Here is an 11,051-nt window from a genome sequence, read left to right as displayed (position 1 = left end):
CCTTCGTTCAAAGCAGAAATTAATGTCATTGAGAAAAACAGAAAAGAAAATGAATTTTTTCTCCCCAAAACATCCTTTCTGAATTTAAAAGTAATCCAAGAAGTAATCACATTTTTCAAAAGTGTCTGTAATCTGATTACACTACTTTTGCTGGTTATATAACTTATTTGTTTTGGTGTTTTTCTCATAAGATTACATTTAACTTATGACATGTTATCTGATACTCCCCAACCTTGACTGCAGGTCATTTGTTTCAGAGAAATTGCCAACATCTGGGAAAATATATTTTTAAAGGGACGTTGTCGGCAGTGCAGTACCCTTGTTGACAACATGCCTATGATTGAATCCCGGCCACTATGTAAGTGGGAGAAATAACATTTCCATATAGAGTAACAGAGCACAGAGAGAACAGTGGCACAACGAGGAAATAATAGCACATCCTTTTAAGCTTAAATGAACTGATCCTTCCTAGAACTCTGCAACTCTGTATTACGGGTGACCAGGTGACACTGTATCTACCAGGCTATGTTATGTTCCGTCACGCTCTACAGCCATTACACTAGGGCCAGTGTCCTCTTGCTCTGTAAATCAGGGTACGGGATGGACAGGATCCATCTCCATCCCTCCATTATTCATTTCCTTCCTGGTCTTCTGGCTGGTTGTTGACATAAGATTGGATGAATATACAGTATGTGCCCTCTGTGTTTCTGTGTGTGTGACCTTTTCCATGGACACACACACACACACACACACACACACACACAAACCCCCTTGAGGTCTGACCACTACCCCCTCCTATCCTACATGGCAACAAACCATTCCATCACCATCATTCCATCTTCCTCTGTTCCATCAAAATGCAACTGTCAGCCAGGACAGGACAGCCAATCTATATGTTAATACCAGTATACTGGTCCAACACTATACCACAGCACCACACACATCACCGAGGCAACATGGAGGTCTGCATCCCACTTGACAACCTATATTCCCTACCCCCGGGTCAACAGTAGAGCACTATATAGGGAATACGGTGCCATAATGGGACTAAGATGATATTAGCCTTTTCGTAGCCTGTAACAAAGAGGGAGATAACGAGGAGATAAAGAAATTACAAACATATCTATTAAATAAAGTAAACTATATCCAAGTAACAACGGTGTGAGTAGCGTCAGTAGTGGAAATGAGAGGATTTGTGCATAGATGATGATAATGAGGGATGTTGAGAGGTGACAAAACAAGTGAACACAAAGAGGTCTCAAAACAACACAACCCTCCCGGCTCCGCCCACCAACATCCTGTTAAAACCGTTAACAGGATTAATATGACAACAGCCAGTGAAAGTGCAGGGCGCCAAATTCAAAACAACAGAAATCTCATAATTAAAATTCCTCAAGCATACAAGTATCTTAAACCATTTTAAAGGTAATATTGTTGTTAATCCCACCACAGTGTACGATTTCAAATAGGCTTTACAGGCTTTACAGCGAAAGCACCACAAACGATTATGTTAGGTCAGAGCCAAGCCACAGAAAAACACAGCCATTTTTCCAGCCAAAGAGAGGAGTCACAAAAAGCACAAATAGAGATAAAATGAATCACTAACCTTTGATGATCTTCATCAGATGACACTCATAGGACTTCATGTTACACAATACATGTATGTTATGTTCGGTAAAGTTCATATTTATATAAAAAAATCTCAGGATGCATTGGGTGCGTTAAGTAGTTCCAAAAACATCCAGTGATTTTGCAAAGAGCCACATCAATTTACAGAAATACTCATCATAAATGTTGATGAAAATACAAGTGTTATACATGGAATTAAAGATATACTTCTCCTTAAGGAAAGCAAAAGAAAATATAAATACCCCCCCCCCACCAAGGACCCCGGAACACCACATCAACCTAAAATTTAGAAATGTCAAAAAAATATCTACTCATTCAAGGGTTAATTTAATCTTAATTTTTTTGTATATTTTCTACATTGTAGAACAAGACATCAACACTGTTATTTTATTTTTGTACCTTTATTTTACTAGGCAAGTCAGTTAAGAACAAATTCTTATTTTCAATGACGGCCTAGGAACAGTGGGTTAACTGCCTTGTTCAGGGGCAGAACGACAGATTTGTACCTTGTCAGCTCAGGGTTCCGATATTGCAACCTTTGGTTACTAGTCCAACCACTATGCTGCTGCCCCAATAATACATATGGAAACTACATGGAATCATGTAGTAGCCAAAATATTCTTCAAACTAGCCACCCTTTGTTCTTGATGAGAGCTTTGCACACTCTTAGCATTCTCTCAACCTGCTTTATAAGGAATGCTTTCCAACAGTCTTGAAGGAGTTCCAACATATGCTGAGCACTTGTTGACTGCTTTTCATTCACTCTGCATTCCAACTCATCCCAAACCATCTCAATTGGGTTGAGGTTGGGTGATTGTGGAGGTCAGGTCATCTAATGCAGCACTCCATCACTCTCCTTCTTGGTCAAATAGCCGTTACACACCCTGGAAGTGTGTTTTGGGTCATTGTCCTGTTGAAAAATGTGTAGTTCCACTAAGTTCTAACTAGATGGGATGGCGTATCGCTGCAGAATCCTGTGGTAGCCATGCTGGTTAAGTGTGCCTTGAATTCTAAATAAATCACTGTCAGTGTCTCCAGCACTGCAACCTCACACCATCACACCCCCTCCTCCAAGCTTCACGGTGGGAACCACACATGCGGTGATCATTTGTTCACCTACTCTGCGTCTCACAAAGACACAGCGGTTGTTACCAAAAATTCACAAATTTGGACTCATCAGACGAAAGGATAGATTTCCACCAGACTAATGTCCATTGCTCATGTTTCTTTACCCAAGCAATTCTCCTCTTATTATTGGTGTCCTTTAGTAATGGTTTCTTTGCAGCATTTCGACCATGAAGGCCTGATTCACGCAGTTTCTCTGAACAGGTGATGTTGAGCTGTGTCTGTTACTTAAAACCATTGTGTAGGTTTAACATTCTGTATACTCCCCCTGTCCTAAGGGTCAAAATTACCCCCCTTCACTAAACACTGAAAGTAAATTAGATTCATTGCATTTTAAACAGAAAATCTATTTTGCATGAAGAAACAACCTGTCATTCATCACAAACTATGTGCATATCTGGTTTTTCCCTCTTCACAATGCAGAATGACTGCGTTTAATCAGTGGACATCACTCGTTGTTATTACAACACACCTGCTATAATTGCAAGATATAGCACCTTTATAGCCCATTTGAGAGATAGCATTTGTGAAGTAGCAGAAATGTGCAGAATGTAGTTTTGAATTCATTTTATTGATGGGAAACAATAACAGTCTTGAACATAGTGATATATTCTTATATACTGTACAATAAGGAATTCAACTACAAAATACTAGTCTTCTCCCATGTTTGTAACCATTGCCCCCACCCACAAGGTTTATAAACAACAACAATAAATAAGAACAAAATAAGATAATAGAACATAAATCAATCAACTCTAATTAGCACATGTAGGACAGTATGCAAGTGTGTGTGCATGGTCTTTGCAGATTTATTTTTCAAATGTGCAGCACATAGTATTTGTTTTACAGTCCTTCTTTGGGGGGCAGAATTAGCATCTCCTCCTCTTGCCTGCCCCAGCTGGAGCCTCAGGTGGATCAGGACAAGGTTCGGCCCCCTGAACAGCTTTCACAAGCACTGCAGATGCTGCTGTGTGGGGAAGGCGCTCCCTAATTTAAATGTGTGGGGTTACAAGTGCCTTTCCCAGATAGGAACACGCTCCTCTTGTTCCGCTTATCAGGCACCCAGGTAGGGTTGATCTTGTTTCATATCACAAAGGCATTGTATGAGGAAACATCAATGATGTCAAGGAAGATGATCAGGGGCCAGCGGGTGGTCATCCTCCTGCAACTGTAAGTTCCAATCACCTTGTCCAGGTTGTCCACACCTCCTTTGTTGTGGTTGTAGTCCAGGATGATGGCTGGCTTCCTGTCCTCACGATCACTGATCTCAGCTGTTTTGGGCAGTGTGCTCAGGAGGACCGCATTCTTGTTCCTTTTGGCAGGTAAGAAACTAGAGTGACGGTGGAATTGAAGGCAAACATTGATGAGAAGGCCTCTCTCCCCCTTGTTGTGAGGAGTGCAGTGTGGAGCTCGGGCTTGTTCCTTCTAACGTGCCAACCATGGTGAGCTTCCTCTTCAGGAGCTGCTGGCTGAGTTCATAAGAGGTGAAGAAATTGTCCCATGGGACATTGTGTCCCTCAGTCCATCTGTCACATCAAACACAACCTGCATCCCCTGGTTCTTCTCCGGACCTCCACTGGTCGGCTTCCCTGTGAAGATTTGCACCTTCCGAGTGTAGCTGAACTGTGCGTCACAGGCCACCGATATCTTGATGCCATACTTTGCTGGCTCACTGGGCATTTACTGCCTGAAAGGACAGCGACCTTTAGACAAAAGAGATTACTATCAGTAATTAGTATCAGAGTCACAGAAAACTATCACATATATCAATGATATAACAGCAATACATTATAAAATTAACTGTGACAATTACTTACAGTACAGATATGAAAATAACTATGTACCTCTTCACGGAACCTGTTGCTCATCCACTGTTACTTCAGGCCCAGGGTTGTAGAGGTATGGCAGACACTCCACCCACTTCTCCCAGACCTCTCTTATGGCTCCACCCACTTCTCCCAGACCTCTCTTATGGCTCCACCCACTTCTCCCAGACCTCTCTTATGGCTCCACCCACTTCTCCCAGTTCTCTCTTATGGCTCCACCCACTGCTCCCAGACCTCTCGTATGGCTCCACCCACTTCTCCCAGATCTCTCTTATGGCTCCACCCACTTCTCCCAGACCTCTCTTATGGCTCCACCCACTTCTCCCAGACCTCTCTTATGGCTCCACCCACTTCTCCCAGTCCTCTCTTATGGCTCCACCCACTTCTCCCAGACCTCTCGTATGGCTCCACCCACTTCTCCCAGACCTCTCTTATGGCTCCATCCACTTCTCCCAGACCTCTCTTATGGCCACCAGTTTGTCACATGTCTTGCAGGTCTTGACTCACGGTTATCAAATCGTAGTATTCTTGAGAAAGTGTGAAAGACTTTCAGTGGCATCGTGGAAAATCCCCCTTCCACTCCCAGAGACTACATGCAGACTCGCATTGGGACCTATACACACCCACTAGGATTAGCAGCCCTATGTAGCCTCGCCTCGGGACCTATACACACCCGCTAGGATTAGCAGCCCTATGTAGCCTCGCCTCGGGACCTATACACACCCGCTAGGATTAGCAGCCCTATGTAGCCTCGCCTCGGGACCTATACACACCCGCTAAGATTAGCAGCCCTATGTAGCCTCGCCTCGGGACCTATACACACCCGCTAAGATTAGCAGCCCTATGTAGCCTCGCCTCGGGACCTATACACACCCGCTAAGATTAGCAGCCCTATGTAGCCTCACCTCGGGACCTATACACACCCGCTAAGATTAGCAGCCCTATGTAGCCTCGCCTCGGGACCTATACACACCCGCTAAGATTAGCAGCCCTATGTAGCCTCGCCTCGGGACCTATACACACCCGCTAAGATTAGCAGCCCTATGTAGGCACGCAGGTCAATCTCATCCATCCTTTTCCAGTTGTCTCCATATTTACGGAAACCCTCCAAATTTGTCATCTCCAGGATGATTTTTTTGATTGCTGGTGTGATGAATGTAGAATGTTGAGGCGATGTCCTGGGCATGGAAAACTGCATGTCTTCCTTATGACATTCTGTGTTATTAGGTTTGTTATATGGTGACAAGGACCATGTTATTTGTCACTCATGGCTTCAGCAAAGAGAGAACTGAGGGGACTGTCCTCTGCAGTACCTTAATAGCCTATGAATTCCCCATTAGTAAACACTGCTTTCAAGAAATGTTTCAATTAGTAGAGCACATAATCAACATTTCTGTGTGTGTGTGTGTGTGTGTGTGTGTGTGTGTGTGTGTGTGTGTGTGTGTGTGTGTGTGTGTGTGTGTGTGTGTGTGTGTGTGTGTGTGTGTGTGTGTGTGTGTGTGTGTGTGTGTGTGTGTGTCTTTGTGGTTTTTGTGGTGTGTAAATTATTTTATAACTGCCGGATCAAAAAATGACCCTAAGACAATCTTTGTACCCTGGTGTTGTACAACTTTCATGGACATATGAACAAAGGAGATGTTTCACTTTTTCTAATGTTGGAGTCACTCTAGGAAAAGTAATCACATTTCAAGTAGAAAAACCAATATTTAGGGGGTGTTCTCTGCTGTTAAACATATTGGAGTCACTCTAGGAAATGTAATCACATTTCAAGTAGAAAAACCCCCATATAGGGGATGTTCTCTGCTGGTAAACATATTGGAGTCACTCTAGGAAAGTTGAATAAATATCATTTAGGGGGTTTTCTCACATAGTGGTGGGTAATTTTTTACCCACAAGGCAACACAAGGGTTGGCAAGATTGAGTGTGTGATTTTGTTGTAGCCAGAGCGCAGCGGAGTATGAATCTGTTAACCTAGCGGAGTATGAATCTGTTAACCTAGCGGAGTATAAATCTGTTAACATAGCGGAGTGTAAATCTGTTAACCTAGCGGAGGATAAATCTGTTAACCTAGCGGAGTGTAAATCTGTTAACCTAGCGGAGGATAAATCTGTTAACCTAGCGGAGGATAAATCTGTTAACATAGCGGAGTATAAATCTGTTAACATAGCGGAGGATAAATCTGTTAACATAGCGGAGTATAAATCTGTTAACATAGCGGAGGATAAATCTGTTAACATAGCGGAGTGTAAATCTGTTAACCTAGCGGAGTATAAATCTGTTAACATAGCGGAGTATAAATCTGTTAACCTAGCGGAGTATAAATATGTTAACATAGCGGAGTATGAATCTGTTAACCTAGCGGAGGATAAATCTGTTAACATAGCGGAGGATAAATCTGTTAACCTAGCGGAGGATAAATCTGTTAACCTAGCGGAGGATAAATCTGTTAACATAGCGGAGGATAAATCTGTTAACCTAGCGAAGTGTAAATCTGTTAACCTAGCGGAGTATGAATCTGTTAACCTAGCGGAGTATGAATCTGTTAACATAGCGGAGTATAAATCTGTTAACATAGCGGAGTGTAAATCTGTTAACCTAGCGGAGTATGAATCTGTTAAGACCACCAGTCTGGTTAATACAGGTCAGACCACCAGTCTGGTTATTACAGGTCAGACCACCTGTCTGGTTATTGAAGTTCAGACCACCAGGTCAGACCACCAGTCTGGTTATTATAGGTCAGACCACCAGGTCAGACCACCAGTCTGGTTATTAAAGGTCAGACCACCAGGTCAGACCACCAGTCTGGTTATTATAGGTCAGACCACCAGTCTGGTTATTATAGGTGAGACCACCAGTCTGGTTATTACAGGTCAGACCACCAGTTCAGACCACCAGGTCAGACCACCAGTCTGGTTATTATGGGTCAGACCACCAGTCTGGTTATTATGGGTCAGACCACCAGTCTGGTTATTATAGGTCAGACCACCAGGTCAGACCACCAGTCTGGTTATTATAGGTCAGACCACCAGGTCAGACCACCAGTCTGGTTATTATAGGTCAGACCACCAGGTCAGACCACCAGTCTGGTTATTATGGGTCAGACCACCAGTCTGGTTATTATGGGTCAGACCACCAGTCTGGTTATTATAGGTCAGACCACCAGGTCAGACCACCAGTCTGGTTATTATAGGTCAGACCACCAGGTCAGACCACCAGTCTGGTTATTATAGATCAGACCACCAGGTCAGATGACCAGTCTGGTTATTATAGGTCAGACCACCAGGTCAGACCACCAGTCTGGTTATATTCCCAGTAAATGTGTTTTTTTCCCCAGGTGCATTTCCCAACAGTTTTGACCTATTGCTTCTATGTTGTCGCCATGGCAACAGGTTGCTCTTCCGCCATAGTGATGTTGCCCAGAGTCAGCAAGACCACCGTATCTTCCCCCATGCTAAACTCTTCCTCTCGTTCTCTCTATCCCTTTCTCTGTCTCTTTCTCTCTATCCCTTTCTCTGTCTCTTTCTCTCTATCCCTTTCTCTGTCTCTTTCTCTCTATCCCTTTCTCTGTCCCTTTCTCACTATCCCTTTCTGTCTCTTTCTCACTATCCCTTTCTCTGTCTCTTTCTCTCTATCCCTTTCTCTGTCTCTTTCTCTCTATCCCTTTCTCTGTCTCTTTCTCTCTATCCCTTTCTCTGTCTCTTTCTCTCTATCCCTTTCTCTTTCTCTCCCCCTTTCTCTTTCTCTCTCTCTCTCTCTCTCTCTCTCTCTCTCTCTCCATGGGTGGCCATCTCTCCCATGGAGACAGACTCAGATGTTTTATTTCCCCGTGAGGTCCAATGAGAAGGCTTCATCTCATCGACTCTGTGTTCAGATCAGAGACGGTAGATAAAGTGAGACATCCCACTCCCTCGTTTTTTTCTGGGCTGGGGTGGGTGGGGTGACCAGCAGGGGACAATAAGTAGACCAGAGCGAGCTGTTACCTCTCTCGCGTGACCATGCCAGATATTATAGCATAAGTAAACTGTTTCATTTATCCACAATTAGATCACAGCAACGTGGAATCCCCTATGGCTGTCCCCTGCTCTCTGCTATGTCTGCACACACACACTCAAAAGGTTCTACAGCTGCACCATCGAGAGCATCCTGACCGGTTGCATCACCGCCTGGTGTGGAAACTGCTCGGCATCTGACCGTAAGGTGCTACAGTGGGTAATGCATACAGCCCAGTACATCACTGGGGCCAAGCTTCCTGTCGTCTAGGTCCTACAGTATATACTAGACGGAGTCAGAGGAAAGCCCATCAAATTGTCAGAGACTCCAGCCACCCTAGTCATAGACTGTTCTCTCTTCTATCGCACGGCAAGCGGTACCCGGAGCGCCAAATCTAGGTCCAAAAGGCTCCTCAACAGCTTCTACCCCACAACCCAAAACACTGCTGAACTGTTCATAAAATCGAGTATTTACAGGGAGGCAGCATGAGGGAGGCAACGTGTATGAGGGAGGCAGCATGAGGGAGTCAGCATGAGGGAGTCAGCATGAGGGAGGCAACATGAGGGAGGCAACATGAGGGAGGCAACATGAGGGAGGCAGCATGAGGGAGTCAACGTGTATGAGGGAGGCAGCATGAGGGAGTCAGCATGAGGGAGTCAGCATGAGGGAGTCAGCATGAGGGAGTCAGCATGAGGGAGGCAACATGAGGGAGGCAACATGTCTGAGGGAGGCAACATGTCTGAGGGAGTCAGCATGAGGGAGTCAGCATGAGGGAGTCAGCATGAGGGAGTCAGCATGAGGGAGGCAACATGTCTGAGGGAGGCAGCATGAGGAAGGCAGCATGAGGGAGGTAGCATGAGGGAGGTAGCATGAGGGAGGCAAATGGGGGAGGCAATGTGTGTGAGGAAGGCAGCATGAGGGAGGCAGCATGAGGGCGGGTAGCATGAGGGAGGCAAATGGGGGAGGCAACGTGTGTGAGGGAGGCAGCATGAGGGAGGCAGCATGAGGGAGGTAGCATGAGGGAGTCAGCATGAGGAAGGCAGCATGAGGGAGGTAGCATGAGGGAGGCAAATGGGGGAGGCAACGTGTGTGAGGGAGGCAGCATGAGGGAGGCAGCATGAGGGAGGTAGCATGAGGGAGTCAGCATGAGGGAGTCAGCATGAGGGAGTCAGCATGAGGGAGTCAGCATGAGGAAGGCAGCATGAGGGAGGTAGCATGAGGGAGGCAAATGGGGGAGGCAACGTGTGTGAGGGAGGCAGCATGAGGGAGGCAGCATGAGGGAGGCAACGTGTGTGATGGAGGCAGCATGAGGGAGGCAATGTGTGTGATGGAGGCAGCATGAGGGAGGCAACGTGTGTGATGGAGGCAGCATGAGGGAGGCAAATGGGGGAGGCAACGTGTGTGAGGGAGGCAGCATGAGGGAGGCAGCATGAGGGAGGCAGCATGAGGGAGGTAGCATGAGGGAGGCAGCATGAGGGAGGCAATGTTTGTGAGGGAGGCAACATGAGGGAGGCAATGTTTGTGAGGGAGGCAACATGAGGGAGGCCACGTGTGTGAGGGAGGCAACATGAGGGAGGCAGCATGAGGGAGGCAACATGAGGGAGGCAGCATGAGGGAGGCAGCATGAGGGAGGCAACATGAGGGAGGCAGCATGAGGGAGGGAACGTGTGTGAGGGAGGCAGGATGAGGGACAGAACATGTGTGAGGATAGGTAGCATGAGGGAGGCAGCTTGAGGGGGGGAGGGACACACACAGACACACACACACAGAGCGCCAATAGCTAGTGGTGTGCTATTTCCGTCAAAGGGGCAGACCCTGCATTTGTTTGTAAACTGGGTGGGATCAGACACACGTACATACACACGTTCTGTCAGGGATTGCTTTCTTGCATCCCTGAGCAGTTCTGTGACAGATTAGAAGGGATTTAGAAAATGGAGTCGACTGAATGAAAGCAGAGCTTTTATCTCCCAGGAGCGGTCGACTCTTCTCTCTCTCTCCTAACCGGTCCCAAACCACTGCTGAAATATTTTTATAATTGATGATACTTCAACATCCATTTTGCTTAAACTAATACTTTGAAGAGGGAGAGAGAAACAGAGAGCGAGAGACAGAGAGAGAGAAAGAGCGAGAGAGCGAGAGAGCGAGAGAGAGAGAGAGAGAGAGAGCTAAACAGAGAGAAGGACAGAGAGAGAGAGACAGAGAGAGAGAGAGACAGAAACAGAGAGAGAGACAGAAACAGAGAGACAGAGAGAGAGATAGAGACAGAAACAGAGAGACAGAGAGAGAGACAGAGAGAGAGACAAAGAGAGAGAGACAGAGAGAGACAGACAGAGAGAGAGACAGAGACAGACAGAGAGAGAAAGAGAGACAGAAACAGAGAGACAGAGAGAGAGAGAGAGAGAGAGAGAGAGAGAGACAGAGACAGAGACAGAGACAGAGAAGAGAGAGAGAGAGAGAGAGAGAGAGAGAGAGAGAGAGACA

Source organism: Oncorhynchus kisutch, linkage group LG21, assembly GCF_002021735.2.
Source record: "Oncorhynchus kisutch isolate 150728-3 linkage group LG21, Okis_V2, whole genome shotgun sequence".
Lineage (NCBI taxonomy): Eukaryota > Metazoa > Chordata > Actinopteri > Salmoniformes > Salmonidae > Oncorhynchus > Oncorhynchus kisutch.
The sequence above is the reverse complement of the archived record's forward strand: the minus strand, read 5'-3'. Positions refer to the sequence as shown.